Below are 13,577 nucleotides of genomic sequence, written 5' to 3'. Positions count from 1 at the left end.
AAGAGTAGATAATGGCCCTTCCAAAAGAACTATCCACGAGAGGTAATCTTAGAGCTATTTGACTGGCCCTAATCATACAATGGGTGACAAGCCGGATTGATATCTCGAGCTGTCATGCGTAGTTGACTGCTGACATCATACCAAAGGCATGGTGTAGTGTCAGCGTCAATTGAGATACTGCGTGGCATATTTTTATGTTCTGCGATGTCTCATTTCTGTATATTGTGGTCAGATCTACCTCAAAGTGTCCGTAGATCACCTGGTGGGAGGTATCAGACACAAAAGTTCTCATACCTCTCCAACTCCCAGAATTATGGTAAGGGGCACTGTTTTACATGACAATAGGGTTGATATGAGGGTAACTGTTGAAAGGAGGTCAAATGCTACCCAGTATGTGACGGTTATGGTAAACGCTGTTTTCATGTCATTCTCAAACATGGTGCTAAAGGGTATATTTCAGCTGGAAATACAGGAACCCAAGATGCAATGTGTGCCACGAACATCTTGAGGAATCTGCGGATCCTTGACTGGCCTGCCGGGTCCCCGATTTATCACCAATAGAAGACACTGACACTGATACAGGATTCCTTATCTCTTCGATAGCGCCTCAGACGTCTTCGTCTCCATCATTCCTCCTCTTAGAGGCCGTCGATGTACTCTTTCCACCTATCCGCTCTCTCCTCTGGGATTAATAGTGGAATTCTCTTTGCACTGTTAGTGTTGCTGTCCTTAATTTTAATTTCACCGATGGTTGTCTTTTCGATACGCTGAGTTATTCCTTTGGTGTTCTTATTTGTTGATTTCTTCACCTTTTCCCTGCAGCCAATTCGCCTTGCCTCTACTACACTTCCTATGTATGTCATTTCCTAAATGATTTGTCTTACTGTTTATCCGTATTTCCCTGATTGTTTTTGTACTTTATTCTTTCGCCAATAGTTGAAGTAATTCTTGTCACCAACGGTTTGTTCCTAGAACCTATGTTTACCTTTCCAACATCTGTGACAGTCGCCTTAGAGATGTCCACCCCTCTTTCGTACCTAGGTATTCCTTATCGCAATATCCACATCTCCAACAAATTTCAAACTCGTCTTATTATTCTTCAGTACTTCCATATCCCACTTTCTTCTGCACATACTCTTCCGCTTGATTCTTCTACATTTCAGTCTGTTTCTCATCATTACTAAATTATGATCTGAGTCTACATCTGCTCCTCGGTAGCCTTACAATCCAACATCTGAGTTCCGAATCTCTGATCATGATATAAGCCAACTGAAATCTTCGCGTGTCTCCGGGCCTTTTCCAAATATACCTCCTTTTCTTGGCATTCTTGAACACAATATTTCGTATTACGAGCTGAAACCTGTTGCAGAATCAATTACTCTTTATCCGCTGTCATTCCTACTACTGTGTCCATATTCTTCCGTAACCTTCTCTTCTACTCCTACAATCGCATTTGAATCTCTCATGATTATTAGATTTTCATATCTCTTTACACACTGAATTAGCAGTTCAATATCCTCATATATTTTCTCTCTGTTTTCCATTTCACTTCACAGGTTCTTACTAAACCTAGATTATGCCTTAGTATTTCAGGTTCTCTAACTTTACTACTACGCTCCAACTTATGACATTCCACGCACGACTCGCGAGATGATATCCTTTCGTTGGTTAATCCATCTTTTTCTCACGGCCCCTCCCGGAGATTCTGAAGGGGGACAAAATCCGACGTATTTTGCCACTGGAGAGACAATCATGATATTTTCTTAGTTATAGGCTACACGCCCTGTGGCTTCTCCATATGTAAATTTAATGCAGTGGTTTCCGTTGCCTTCTGCATTCCTCGGCTGTTGATCATTGCTGATTCATTCGCCATTTAGCGGCAATTTCCCACTCCAATGGCAAGAGTGTTCCCTCAACCTCTTTCCGCTTCTCCGTCCACTGTGGAAAGGTTTTGGCAGAACGAGGGTGTCATCTTACAAGGAAACGATTATGGCCTAAATATAATACAAATGATACTGTGACAGTCAAATGCACGAGACATGGCCGATATGTTTTGTCATTTTTCCCTTGTTACAATGACAGAAATGGGAAATGTTATACCCTGTAACAGTCCGACATTTGTGAAACTTAACGTGTATAAAATCATTGATTTTTCTTTCCATCGTCATCGTAAGATGTGACACCCCCCCCCCCACCCCCCCCCACCCCCACCATTGACACTACACTAACACAATCTTGCAGTCGTTGTGCTATCCAAGCAAAGAGCCTCCCAATATCATCTCTAGGAATTTCTTTCCAGGCGTAAAACATATGCTGTGCCAGCTGATGAAGATAGCTGGTTAGAGACTGATATGAGAGTACATTTACACACATCGCCTTACACACCTCTTCTATTGGTGATAAATCGGGGACCCGGCAGGCCAGTCAAGGATCCGCAGATTCCTCAAGATGTTCGTGGCACACATTGCATCTTGGGTTCCTGTATTTCCAGCTGAAATATACCCTTTAGCACCATGTTTGAGAATGACATGAAAACAGCGTTTACCATAACCGTCACATACTGGGTAGCATTTGACCTCCTTTCAACAGTTACCCTCATATCAACCCTATTGTCATGTAAAACAGTGCCCCTTACCATAATTCTGGGAGTTGGAGAGGTATGAGAACTTTTGTGTCTGATACCTCCCACCAGGTGATCTACGGACACTTTGAGGTAGATCTGACCACAATATACAGAAATGAGACATCGCAGAACATAAAAATATGCCACGCAGTATCTCAATTGACGCTGACACTACACCATGCCTTTGGTATGATGTCAGCAGTCAACTACGCATGACAGCTCGAGATATCAATCCGGCTTGTCACCCATTGTATGATTAGGGCCAGTCAAATAGCTCTAAGATTACCTCTCGTGGATAGTTCTTTTGGAAGGGCCATTATCTACTCTTCTTAGCTAACTGTTATTTCGGATCCAACTCATTCCTTACTCTGCAGTCATTACACGCAACAACCTCCGTGCTATTGGAAGTTATAATGCGTATCCCTCAAGACTATGGTCCAGACTATCTCGAAGGCCGCTAGATAGCGAGAAAACGCACCTGTTCGTCCTCTGGGCGCGCTGTGTTGCGAATTCCACCAGAAAAGTTGCAGGAACGCTAGAGACACGCCACGGCCCTCAATTACACACCCCATTCTTCATCTACAGGGAAGACGTTTTCCTGTTCTCAAGCTACTAACGATAATCTCACCTAAAGATGAAATTTTAATCACAGTATCGGTCAAGCTGTCCGTCACATAACAGTTTTCAATTCCATTGATGTACTTGTAAGGCAATAATATTAATTGTTTCTCGTGAGATCTTATTAGTAGCCCAGACATGTAAGTAATTTCTTGCGACTGAAATGTCATATCATGGAAACCGTAGAAAATTCACTGTCGCTAATGAACTGCACTACTGGCCGTTAAAATTGCTACACCAAGAACAAATGCAGATGATAAACGGGTATTCATTGGACAAATATATTATACTAGAATTGACATGCGATTACATTTTCACGCAATTTGGGTGCATAGATCCTGAGAAATCACCTCTAGAGGTTGTTCTGGGTACTGGGTAATAACGGTCTCGATACGCCTGGGCATTGAGTCAAACAGACCTTGGACTACGTGTACAGGTACAGCTGCCCACGCAGCTTCAAGATGATACCACAGTTCATCAAGAGTAGTGACTGGTGTATTGTGACGAGCCAGTTGCTCGGACACCATTGACCAGACGTTTTCAATTGGTGAGAGATCTGGAGAATGTGCTGGCCAGGGCAGAAGTCGAGCATTTTCTGTATCCAGAAAGGCCCGTACACGACCTGCAACATGCTGTCGTGCATTATCCTGCTGAAATGTAGGGTTTCACATGGATCTAATGAAGGGTAGAGCCACGGTTCGTAACACAACTGAAATGTAACGTCCAATGTTCAATGTGCCGTCAATGCGAACGAGAGGTGACCGAGACGTGTAACCAATGGCACCCCATACCATTGCGCGGGGTGATACGCCAGTATGGCGATGAAGAGTACACGCTTCCAATGTGCGTTCACCGCCATGTCACCAACCACGGATGCGACCATCATGATGCTGTAAACAGAACCTGGATTCATCCTAAAACATGACGTTTTACCATTCGTGCACCCAGGTTCGTCATTTGAGTACACCATCGCAGGTGCTCCTGTTTGTGATACAGCGTCAAAGGAAGCCGCAGCCTTGGTCTCCGCGCTGATAGTCCACGCTGCTGCAAACGTTGTCGAACTGTTCGTGCAGATAGTTGTTGTCTTGCAAACTTCCCCATCTGTTGACTCAGTCATGCAGATAAGATGCCTGTCATCTCGACTGCTAGTGATATGAGGCCGTTGGGATCCAGCACGGCGTTCCGTATTACCCTCCTGAAACCACCGATTCCATATTCTGCTAACAGTTATTGGATCTCCTCCAATGCGAGCAGCTAGGTCGCGATACGATAAACCGCAATCGCGATAGGCTACAATCCGACCTTTATCAAAGTCGGAAACGTGATGGTACGCATTTCTTCTCCTTACACGAGGCATCACAGTAACATTTCACCAGGCAACGCCGGTCAACTGCTGTTTGTGTATGAGAAATCGGTTGGAAACTTTCCTCACGTCAGCACTTTGTAGGTGTCGCCACCGTCGAAAACATTGTGTGAATTCTCTGAAAAGCTAATCGTTTGCATATCACAGCGTCTTCTTCCTGTCGGTTAAATTTCGCGTCTGTGGCACGTCATCATTGTGGTGCAGCAATTTTAATGGCCAATAGTGTATATCATGGTAATAGCCGGTAAGTCCGTATCACCCCAGTGTTACCATATATGCAGGATGTTTCTGAAATGAGTATAAAAAATGAGAAGGGTGACAGAGTTGGTCGTAACAACCAACTTGCACATAGTAAACTATTTTAGCATTTCTCAGCGTTCGGCTCTCGCGGTTCTAGGCGCGTAGTCCGGACCCGTGCGACTGCTACGGTCGCAGGTTCGAATGCTGTCTCGGGCATGGATGTGTGTGATGTCCTTAGGTTAGTTAGGTTTAAGTAGTTCTAACTTTTAGGGGACTGATGACCACAGCAGTTGAGTCCCATAGTGCTCAGAGCCATTTGAACCTTTTTTTTTTCAGCGTTCGGCGCTAGGCGACATTTAACAACATCGCTCGCAATCGAATCTAAATGCTAACAGACGTGCCAGAAAGGATAAAAAGTCAGAGTTTCTTCCGGCATTTCTAGGGAGTCGCAGTGCAAGTGTCAAGGAGCTGTTCCCCTGGAAGACGACGGATTCGCACCCTCACATCGGCATGGTGAAGAACGTATCGGGGTTCAACAGACCATGCAAGGCTCTGCCACTGCGTCAACGGCCAGTGGCGACGATCACATGCCAATTTCAGTCCTAGTTTCCGATGTCGTGCTGTTGACATTGTCACATGCATGTTCATCGGCTGCAGAGGCCCACTGTTAGGACGTTTCGGTACACTGTGTGTTCAGACACTCTCGTACTTTGCTCAGCACTACAGTCTGGAGTTAGTCGCGCCACAGTTCGTCACCTCTCCTATTTCATCAGTCTACCCAGCCTAATAGGGTCCGACATCTGTAGTGAGAGGTTGTCACCCAGCCCCACGATGACCGGGCGTGGTTTCTCCGTGGTTTTGCTACGTGTTGAAGACACCACAGCGCTCCTCGAACACCCGAAAAGTCGTGCAGTTTTCGAAATGTGCCGAGCCTCCGGGCCATCACAACCCGCCCTCAATCAAACTCAGATAGATCGCGCGCGATCCAGATTATACATAAGGACAGCACGTTGACTGATACTACAAGCACCGTGTTCTTGTCTGACCAGCAACCTCCTGTTTCATACGATGCCACACAGAAGAGCACACGCATGCACACTGTAGAGTCTGGTTCGCCCTGCATCAGTGGGTCAAGAAACGGGGACAATCTTGCGTTTCTTGAGAAAAAGGCAGACATGCACAGTGCTTACTGGGTGCTGGATGCTATGTTCTCGCTGCTCAGCGGTTGTTCTTTAACTGGTTTCCGAATCTTCGAGTGCAACATCCACACACATTCATCATCACCCACAGGTCGCTAAGTGATATCAGGAGTTCCCCAGGAAAGCGTCCTGGGACCTCTGCTGTTCCTGATCTATATAAATGACCTGGGTGACAATCTGAGCAGTTCTCTTAGATTGTTCGCAGATGATGCTGTAATTTACCGTCTAGTAAGGTCATCCGAAGACCAGTATCAGTTGCAAAGCGATTTAGAAAAGATTGCTGTATGGTGTGTTAGGTGGCAGTTGACGCTAAATAACGAAAAGTGTGAGATGATCCACATGAGTTCCAAAAGAAATCCGTTGGAATTCGATTACTCGATAAATAGTACAATTCTCAAGGCTGTCAATTCAACTAAGTACCTGGGTGTTAAAATTACGAACAACTTCAGTTGGAAGGACCACATAGATAATATTGTCGGGAAGGCGAGCCAAAGGTTGCGTTTCATTGGCAGGACACTTAGAAGATGCAACAAGTCCACTAAAGAGACAGCTTACACTACACTCGTTCGTCCTCTGTTAGAATATTGAATCGCTGTGTGGGATCCTTAGCAGGTGGGATTGACGGAGGACATCGAAAGGGTGCAAAAAAGGGCAGCTCGTTTTGTATTATCACGTTATGGGGGAGAGAGTGTGACAGATATGATACACGAGTTGGGATGGAAGTCATTACAGCATAGACGTTTTTCGTCGCGGCGAGACCTTTTTACGAAATTTCAGTCACCAACTTTCTCTTCCGAATGCGAAAATATTTTGTTGAGCCCAACCTACATAGGTAGGAATGATCATCAAAATAAAATAAGAGAAATCAGAGCTCGAACAGAAAGGTTTAGTTGTTGGTTTTTCCCGCTCGCTGTTCGGGAGTGGAATAGTAGAGAGATAGTATGAATGTGGTTCGATGAACCCTCTGCCAAGCACTTAAATGTGAATTACAGAGTAGTCATGTAGATGTAGAGAGAGACAGGAGCACTTAAGTTGAGTTGCCCACTGACAAGGTATCGTAATGGCGCATGTACATTTAATCCTAGCATTAACAAGTTAATTTTTGTTACACGTTACACATTATTTTTGTATACTGGATAATAACAAATTAAATGATAATAGTAACAAACTGAACAAATCGTAAAATTCATTTCGTATAACTTTTTTTCCAGTAACTTTCATCATTGTGTTTTCTTATAAACAACAACTATTTAATTTGAGTCCACTACATGAAACAAACAGAATTTACTACCTAATTCTGAAACACATTTTTCACACAACAGTGTCTTCTTGTTGTGTTTTCTACGTACTTGTTTGCGGCACCGAGAGCAGGAAACAGTTTAATTTCCCATCTTGTTGTACTTGACCTTTTTAGACGCAGCATCTTAACAGCTGAAGTGGCACCGTCCACGTGTTCCTCGCTTTGCTGTTGATGGTAAAAGTTTCATAATGCAGCCAAGCTTCCGTTCTGTGAGGCTTTCCACTGCCATTACTACTGGTTTCTGGAGGTCGTACGAATTTCGGGCCCGTTTATCTACACGAGGCAGAACCAATTAGTGAGAAAAACTCTTCTGCGATTTAGCAGATTGTTTTTACAAGTTGGAAAGTTAAGAAGGAAGACTAAATATGCATTTATTGCTGCTTTATCAGTGAGTGTGTAGAAGAGAGAGATAGTCCATCTTCTTGTTACTCTCTTCGTGCTGTAATGTCTTGTCGTCTGGTCTACGGTGTCCAGGCCTCCTTTTATAGAAATATAAGAATGATTCATTTTAGCCTTCTTTTAGTCTTCACTAACCACACGTTCCGAGCGCTAAGTCGAAAGCATCAACAGCAGTGGCTTTGGTTTCTCACGGACTAGGATCGACGCGACAGTGACTGGTGGCCTCTGTATCTGAGAGTCAATTTGTGTAAAGGTGGAGTACATGTGAAGGTGAGCTTTCAGGTATGGGGCTTCTATTCGACAGCAGGGTACTTACAAACGTGAGGTGAAAATCATTCCATAGAGTCTCAGCAAGCTCCACTGAAGTGTAATACCGTTCCTTGGTAATACTGCGGCCTGATTTCTCGTTGGATTTTATTAGTCTCGTTACAAGATCCATCGGTCCATTTAGATGCAGTGCATTTTCAGACCTGCATAGACGTCCATTCTGATCACATATCTGGACTTGGAATCAGACAGCATGCTAATTACAACGCCGAACTTTCCAGGTTTTTCTTTTAGAAATACTTGGAATGGACGTCGACCACGAAACAAAGCAACAACTCATCTACTGTTATGTATCGATCAGGAATGAAATACAGTGGAAATGAAGGATTCAAGCTTTCAGGAATTTCCCTCATTGGACCAAACTTGTCAGTCTGGCGACGAATTTCTCTTCTATCAATGAAACCTCAATATTTTAGCCATTTCAAAAAATTGGGCCCGGGTCATTGATCCATCGTATACTCGTCGGTCCTGCGTCATAGACCATGAATCTTTGACAGGTTTCTTATTGTTGTGATTTGAATTCATTGTTAATAAGAACCCTTCATAACCAAATAACTTATCTTCATCGGTGTGCTGAATACCCAGTGAGAACCCTCTTCATTTGTGTGTAGTTTTATTAGATACTTTACGTGTCTAACAAATAGCTTTATTGCCTCTTTCGGAGACTCAGTTTTTTCCTTCTTGTCTCAGTCCCGTTATTTCCCGCACTATATATTGTACAAAACCCCGATATTCTCGAATTGGGTCCGTGAAATACTCGCGTCCTCTTTTGTCAATGAATTTGTCCCAGTATCATTATCATCTGGTGAGTTGCGCTGAACCTGATCTTCATTCTGAGACGGTGAACCAATTCCAGTTTCTTCCACGTCATCAGGCGCTTCACTTTCATTTAAATCTGATTCTTACAAGACTTGAGCGCTGTTTCAGTAGCACTATCATGTTAAGTTCGTCTGTTCATGTTAATTGTTCAACAGCAGCAGAAACAATGAAAACAAAAACGATCGACTTCATAAAAATATGTTTGAATACAACAACGCAAAAGTTCGTTTGGTTGTAAATATTTAAAATCATAGTCTCAACCACCTGAAATCTTTCTTTGGTACTATCGAGGGGGGAAAAGAGGGGGGGGGGGGGGGCTTCTGAGGCCCATGGAGAATAAAATATTAAAGGAAAGAATTTTAATTAATTTTAATAAACATATTTATAATCACTCAATTGTAAATGCAGAAATGAACGTTTAGCTTCGATTTCAAGTTCATACATAAAAGGATGTGGATGCAACATTTGAACACTGAGTTAGTGGGCTTACCGAAGCTTTTTACAGTTGAGGCGTCTTTTACAAGGGAATGTGCATTGAACAACCACAATCAACACCTGTGGGACGGGGAAATCCACACGCCGCCCACCAAGAGTGCTTCGCCGTCGATGTTTGGGCTGGTTTGGTTGGTGATAATCTTTTTGCTCCATACATGTGGAAACTTCTGTATTTAAATGTGATTGGCTGTACTTAAGTTGCTGAATGACTGAGACCCACAGTATCCTAGCGCAACGCAGTATGACTGCTCAAAAAAAAGATAACCTGAGTGAACCATATCATCTTCATCTTTGCCTAGGTGTGGCATGTCGTGTTCCGGAGCCTTGGCTTTGCTCTGTCGCGATTGGTCCGTATGCTTTTAAATTTCGGAGGGCGATGCGTTCTGTGGAGAGACCTGCTGACGACGAGAGTATCGAGTGCTGCTGCCGGAGTGAGACGGGGAGTTTAGTTTCCGGTTGTTTGGCAGCGCTATGTTGCGGGAAAGGAGGTATAACTTCCTGTGAACGCACGTGATTGCTACGAGTGCGTATACTCGGGACGGCGGCAGTCGTTCTGGACGGGCTGTGTGATAAGGAAGCTCGGCGTGGCAACTGTTGACGCGGCGTGTCCGCATTGCTATGTCGGAACTGGGGCGATTGACATAACTCGAGTTGGCGCTGGTTGCAACCTGTCGCCGACTGTTTGTCTGCCTTCTGGACTAACGGTGAGAATTTCTTGAGCTCATCTGTCTCACTCAATTTCTGCCCGTGTCGTCGGGTGTGTTTTGCTCTAAGGTCGTGTGCCATGGTGTTTCGCAATTTTAGTAGGCTCAGGCGTGCCCGAAATCCCGATTCAGTGATCTGCTGTTATACTGTCAAGTGTAACTATCACTAGAAAAGAGTGTTAACTCTCTGTGCCTTAGCAACTGAACCTAAAATGTTATCTGTGGTTCACATTTTATTCTGACCTAAGTGCAATAACGATCTTGTATTTTACAATTTGTTGAGTGGTATTATTATTTAGTACTGGACGTCACATTTACTAAGTCGAAAATTTACGAAGGCCAGTGGGCGTCATTAACAGTTCCAGCCTAGATAGGCGTTATATTTTGAACCATGTGTTTCAGTGTTTAGTAAGTTTTATTTTATGTTTATAGAGAGTTCTGTCATGCCCTATGTGGACGATTCGCCACGTAGGTTAAGTTTCTAGTTGTTCTGCTGGCCTGTGCCATATTGCTAAAGCAGGCAGTCCTAGCACAGCTGATTGTAAATTTTTCCTAGTGGTGGGGAGCACGGACTGGTTTAAGTGCTAAATCACTAACTTCAGCCATTCTCAACTATTTATTACTACTGATATTCAGGCCCTTCAGGCCGAGTGGCGGCGTGACTACCCCTTTTGGTTATTAATTTTATCTTGTTAGCTTGTTTCATTAAAAAAACCTTTGGTATATGAATTTGTCTTTTGGTGTTTACTGCTGCTTTGGACGAAGAAAATTAACTGTTGGTTTTGCATTCTTGTAACATTATCAAAACAGCACTTGTGGTTATATTTGATTGGACCTTCTGGCGGAATGATTAAAGTCATTCGTTTCAGTAACTTACTGTATTGGTCAATAATTAATCAATGGTGTTGGGTCCTTCAGACCGTGATTATCTCCTTATGTTGAACCTTAAGGTTGTCATTCTGTTGTGTATGTTCAGGGCCCTTCAGGCGTGGAGTTTAAAAAAATTTATTGTGCTTTTGAACAAATGTTTTTTTAAAGTTTAATAAAATTAAATTGTGTTTGAAACTGTAACCTCATTTGGGTCTACGCTTTCACTCCCTGCAGCCTTTGAGCTCCGCTTACCTTACGTTTTGGTTAAGTTTTCCCATACCACGACGCATCACTCACTTCAAATAATTAAATCAAAAGAATGGCCCTGACTAAAAAGAAATCCTAACAATAACCTACACATTTCATTAATCACTTACCGCACAAGAATCTTCGTTACGCGAACTACTGCAATACAGCGAGAGTAAGTACTGTCAGTTAAATACAAGATTCTAACTACTAAAGCCACTAACTATTAATAGGCATGTTGTTAGCAAAGGAAAGATTTTGTTTGCAAACCAAATAATGTATTTTTTCCCTTAATAATGTGACATTCAGTTCAGGTACGAATGTAAATCGTCATTGACATCTAGTGCAAAGGTATATAATCATGAATAATACTCAATCTCCAAGTCGAACATGTACAGATCACTAACACTCCTGACCTTCACCACCCATCAACGCCAAATTCTCCCATCTAACATCCATCACTGCTGGTTGTTCAACCCCAACTGCCCAACAGTACCTCCATCACTGCTGGCGACTAACTTCGAACTGCCCAACAGTGCTGGCGATTAACTTCCAACAACGAGTCCAACCAGTCACAGAGTCTCTTACAAAGAAAGCGCAGTCAGAGATCCAATGCAAAGCGCTACACAGCGCTGCCAACACAGAAGCAGCCCACTCACAATGTTGCCCTGACTGAATGCAACAGATACTTAATCTTTGTAATTGACAAACTGCCAGAGTTATTAGAATATGTACCACTCAACGTGAGACAGCGCATGTGGTACCGGTACGATGGTGCATCTATGTACTTCACCCTCGCGAAGCTACATCATTTGGGTGAGGCTTTGGTAAGAATTGGCGAGGGCGCAGTGGACTTGTGGCGCGGCCTGCACGTTCCGATGACTTGACACCCATTGATTTTTTGTCTGGGGGCACCTGAAACCTGCTTTTTACGAAACACCTATCGAGACCGGAGAAGAGATGAGCGTGAGAATTACGGCAGCGTCCCATGCAATCCCCACTTATGCCAGCGGTGTTTGAAAGAGTGCGACAGTCACTCAGGAGTCGTTGCGCGGCATACATTCAAGCAGGAGGGCACAATTTCGAGCAGTTTTTTGTAACTGTTTTGCAAATAAAGGTCATGAAACTTCAATCCCACCTCTCTTTCATCTTGCTGTAACAAAGAAATCGAAAACGTTGCCATGCAGATCTTCAGCATGTCGACTCGGATAGAGGATTATATGCCTACGTCCAGGTGGCATGTGATGCTGGTAAATGACGCCTAGGGCCGAACGCTAAGGGATGACGACATGTTAAAGTTGTTTGTTATTATACACTCTACCAGACCTCTCAATTTTTAAATTCAATTTAAAAACATCTGTATACAACAGCGTGAAAAAAAGAGCAGTGTCGACTTTCCCGTTCCACATGTGCTGTTTGTGGTTGTTGAGCATTCGGTACATAATAGCACACATGCAGTTTAACATGATTATAACAGATTTTCCAGTAGTTTTTTTTAATTTACAAGTTATGCTTATGGTCTTCGTTTTACAGGAAGACTGTCAGTATCAGAGACTAGACCGCCAAGTCTCGATTCGTATGGAGTACTGAGGTTGCCTCTAGCGTTTTTCTCTGTGTTTTACGACGTGATGTCCCCCATTATTCGAGGTTTAATTGCCCTCCAGTTCTCCCTACGGCACAGCTCGGGGGTTAAATAACGAGCGGCTAAGTAGTAACAGCGGCAGCACATCACCCGCATACGCAGTGCTGAGGTACTCTTGGACATCGTAAATTTGGACGAGAACGTCACAGAGTGGTCGTGGTGATCAGAAGTATACCATTAACACATGGAAGAAAAAATTATGGAATGTCAAGCAGGCAGTTGCTAGTGGTACGAAGGAACTGAGTAGTGGTCTTTCCGTTATGCGGATGGTTGAAAATGGTTCAAAGGGCTCTGAGCACTATGCGACTTAACATCTGAGGTCATCAGTCCCCTAGAACTTAGAACTACTTAAACCTAACTAACCTAAGGACATCACACACATCCATGCCCGAGGCAGGATTCGAACCTGCCATCCCGGCCGGACGCGGATGGGAATGGATGCCAGCCCAGGGTGTACAAGAACTCCACCGACAAGACTGCCACGATACTTCAAGAATATTTCAAGAGTTCATTTCAAAAACAACCCTTGTAACTTTATTTCTTTCTTTCATTTTCGTGGTTCCAGCACGTTCTGATAGCCTCCCAAGACTTACCATTTTCATGAATAGTATCTGAAGAGGTTAGCACAGGAAAGGAATTCGTGGCGGGCCGCATCAAACCAGTCAGTAGACTGATGACAAAAAAAAAAAAAAAAAAAAAAAAAAAAAAAAAAAAATATCTGGCAGAATAAGT

At 43.5% G+C, this 13,577-nt stretch overlaps 1 protein-coding gene across 1 annotated transcript in view; it reads right to left on the bottom strand.

The window, feature by feature from the left end:
* LOC126278767 (uncharacterized) overlaps positions 1-13,577 on the bottom strand; it is a 779,239-nt gene that overhangs the window by 276,183 nt on the left and 489,479 nt on the right. The window lies entirely within an intron of this gene.

This window comes from Schistocerca gregaria, chromosome 6 (genome assembly GCF_023897955.1).
Source record: "Schistocerca gregaria isolate iqSchGreg1 chromosome 6, iqSchGreg1.2, whole genome shotgun sequence".
Classification (NCBI taxonomy): domain Eukaryota; kingdom Metazoa; phylum Arthropoda; class Insecta; order Orthoptera; family Acrididae; genus Schistocerca; species Schistocerca gregaria.
The sequence above is the reverse complement of the archived record's forward strand: the minus strand, read 5'-3'. Positions and strand labels throughout refer to the sequence as shown.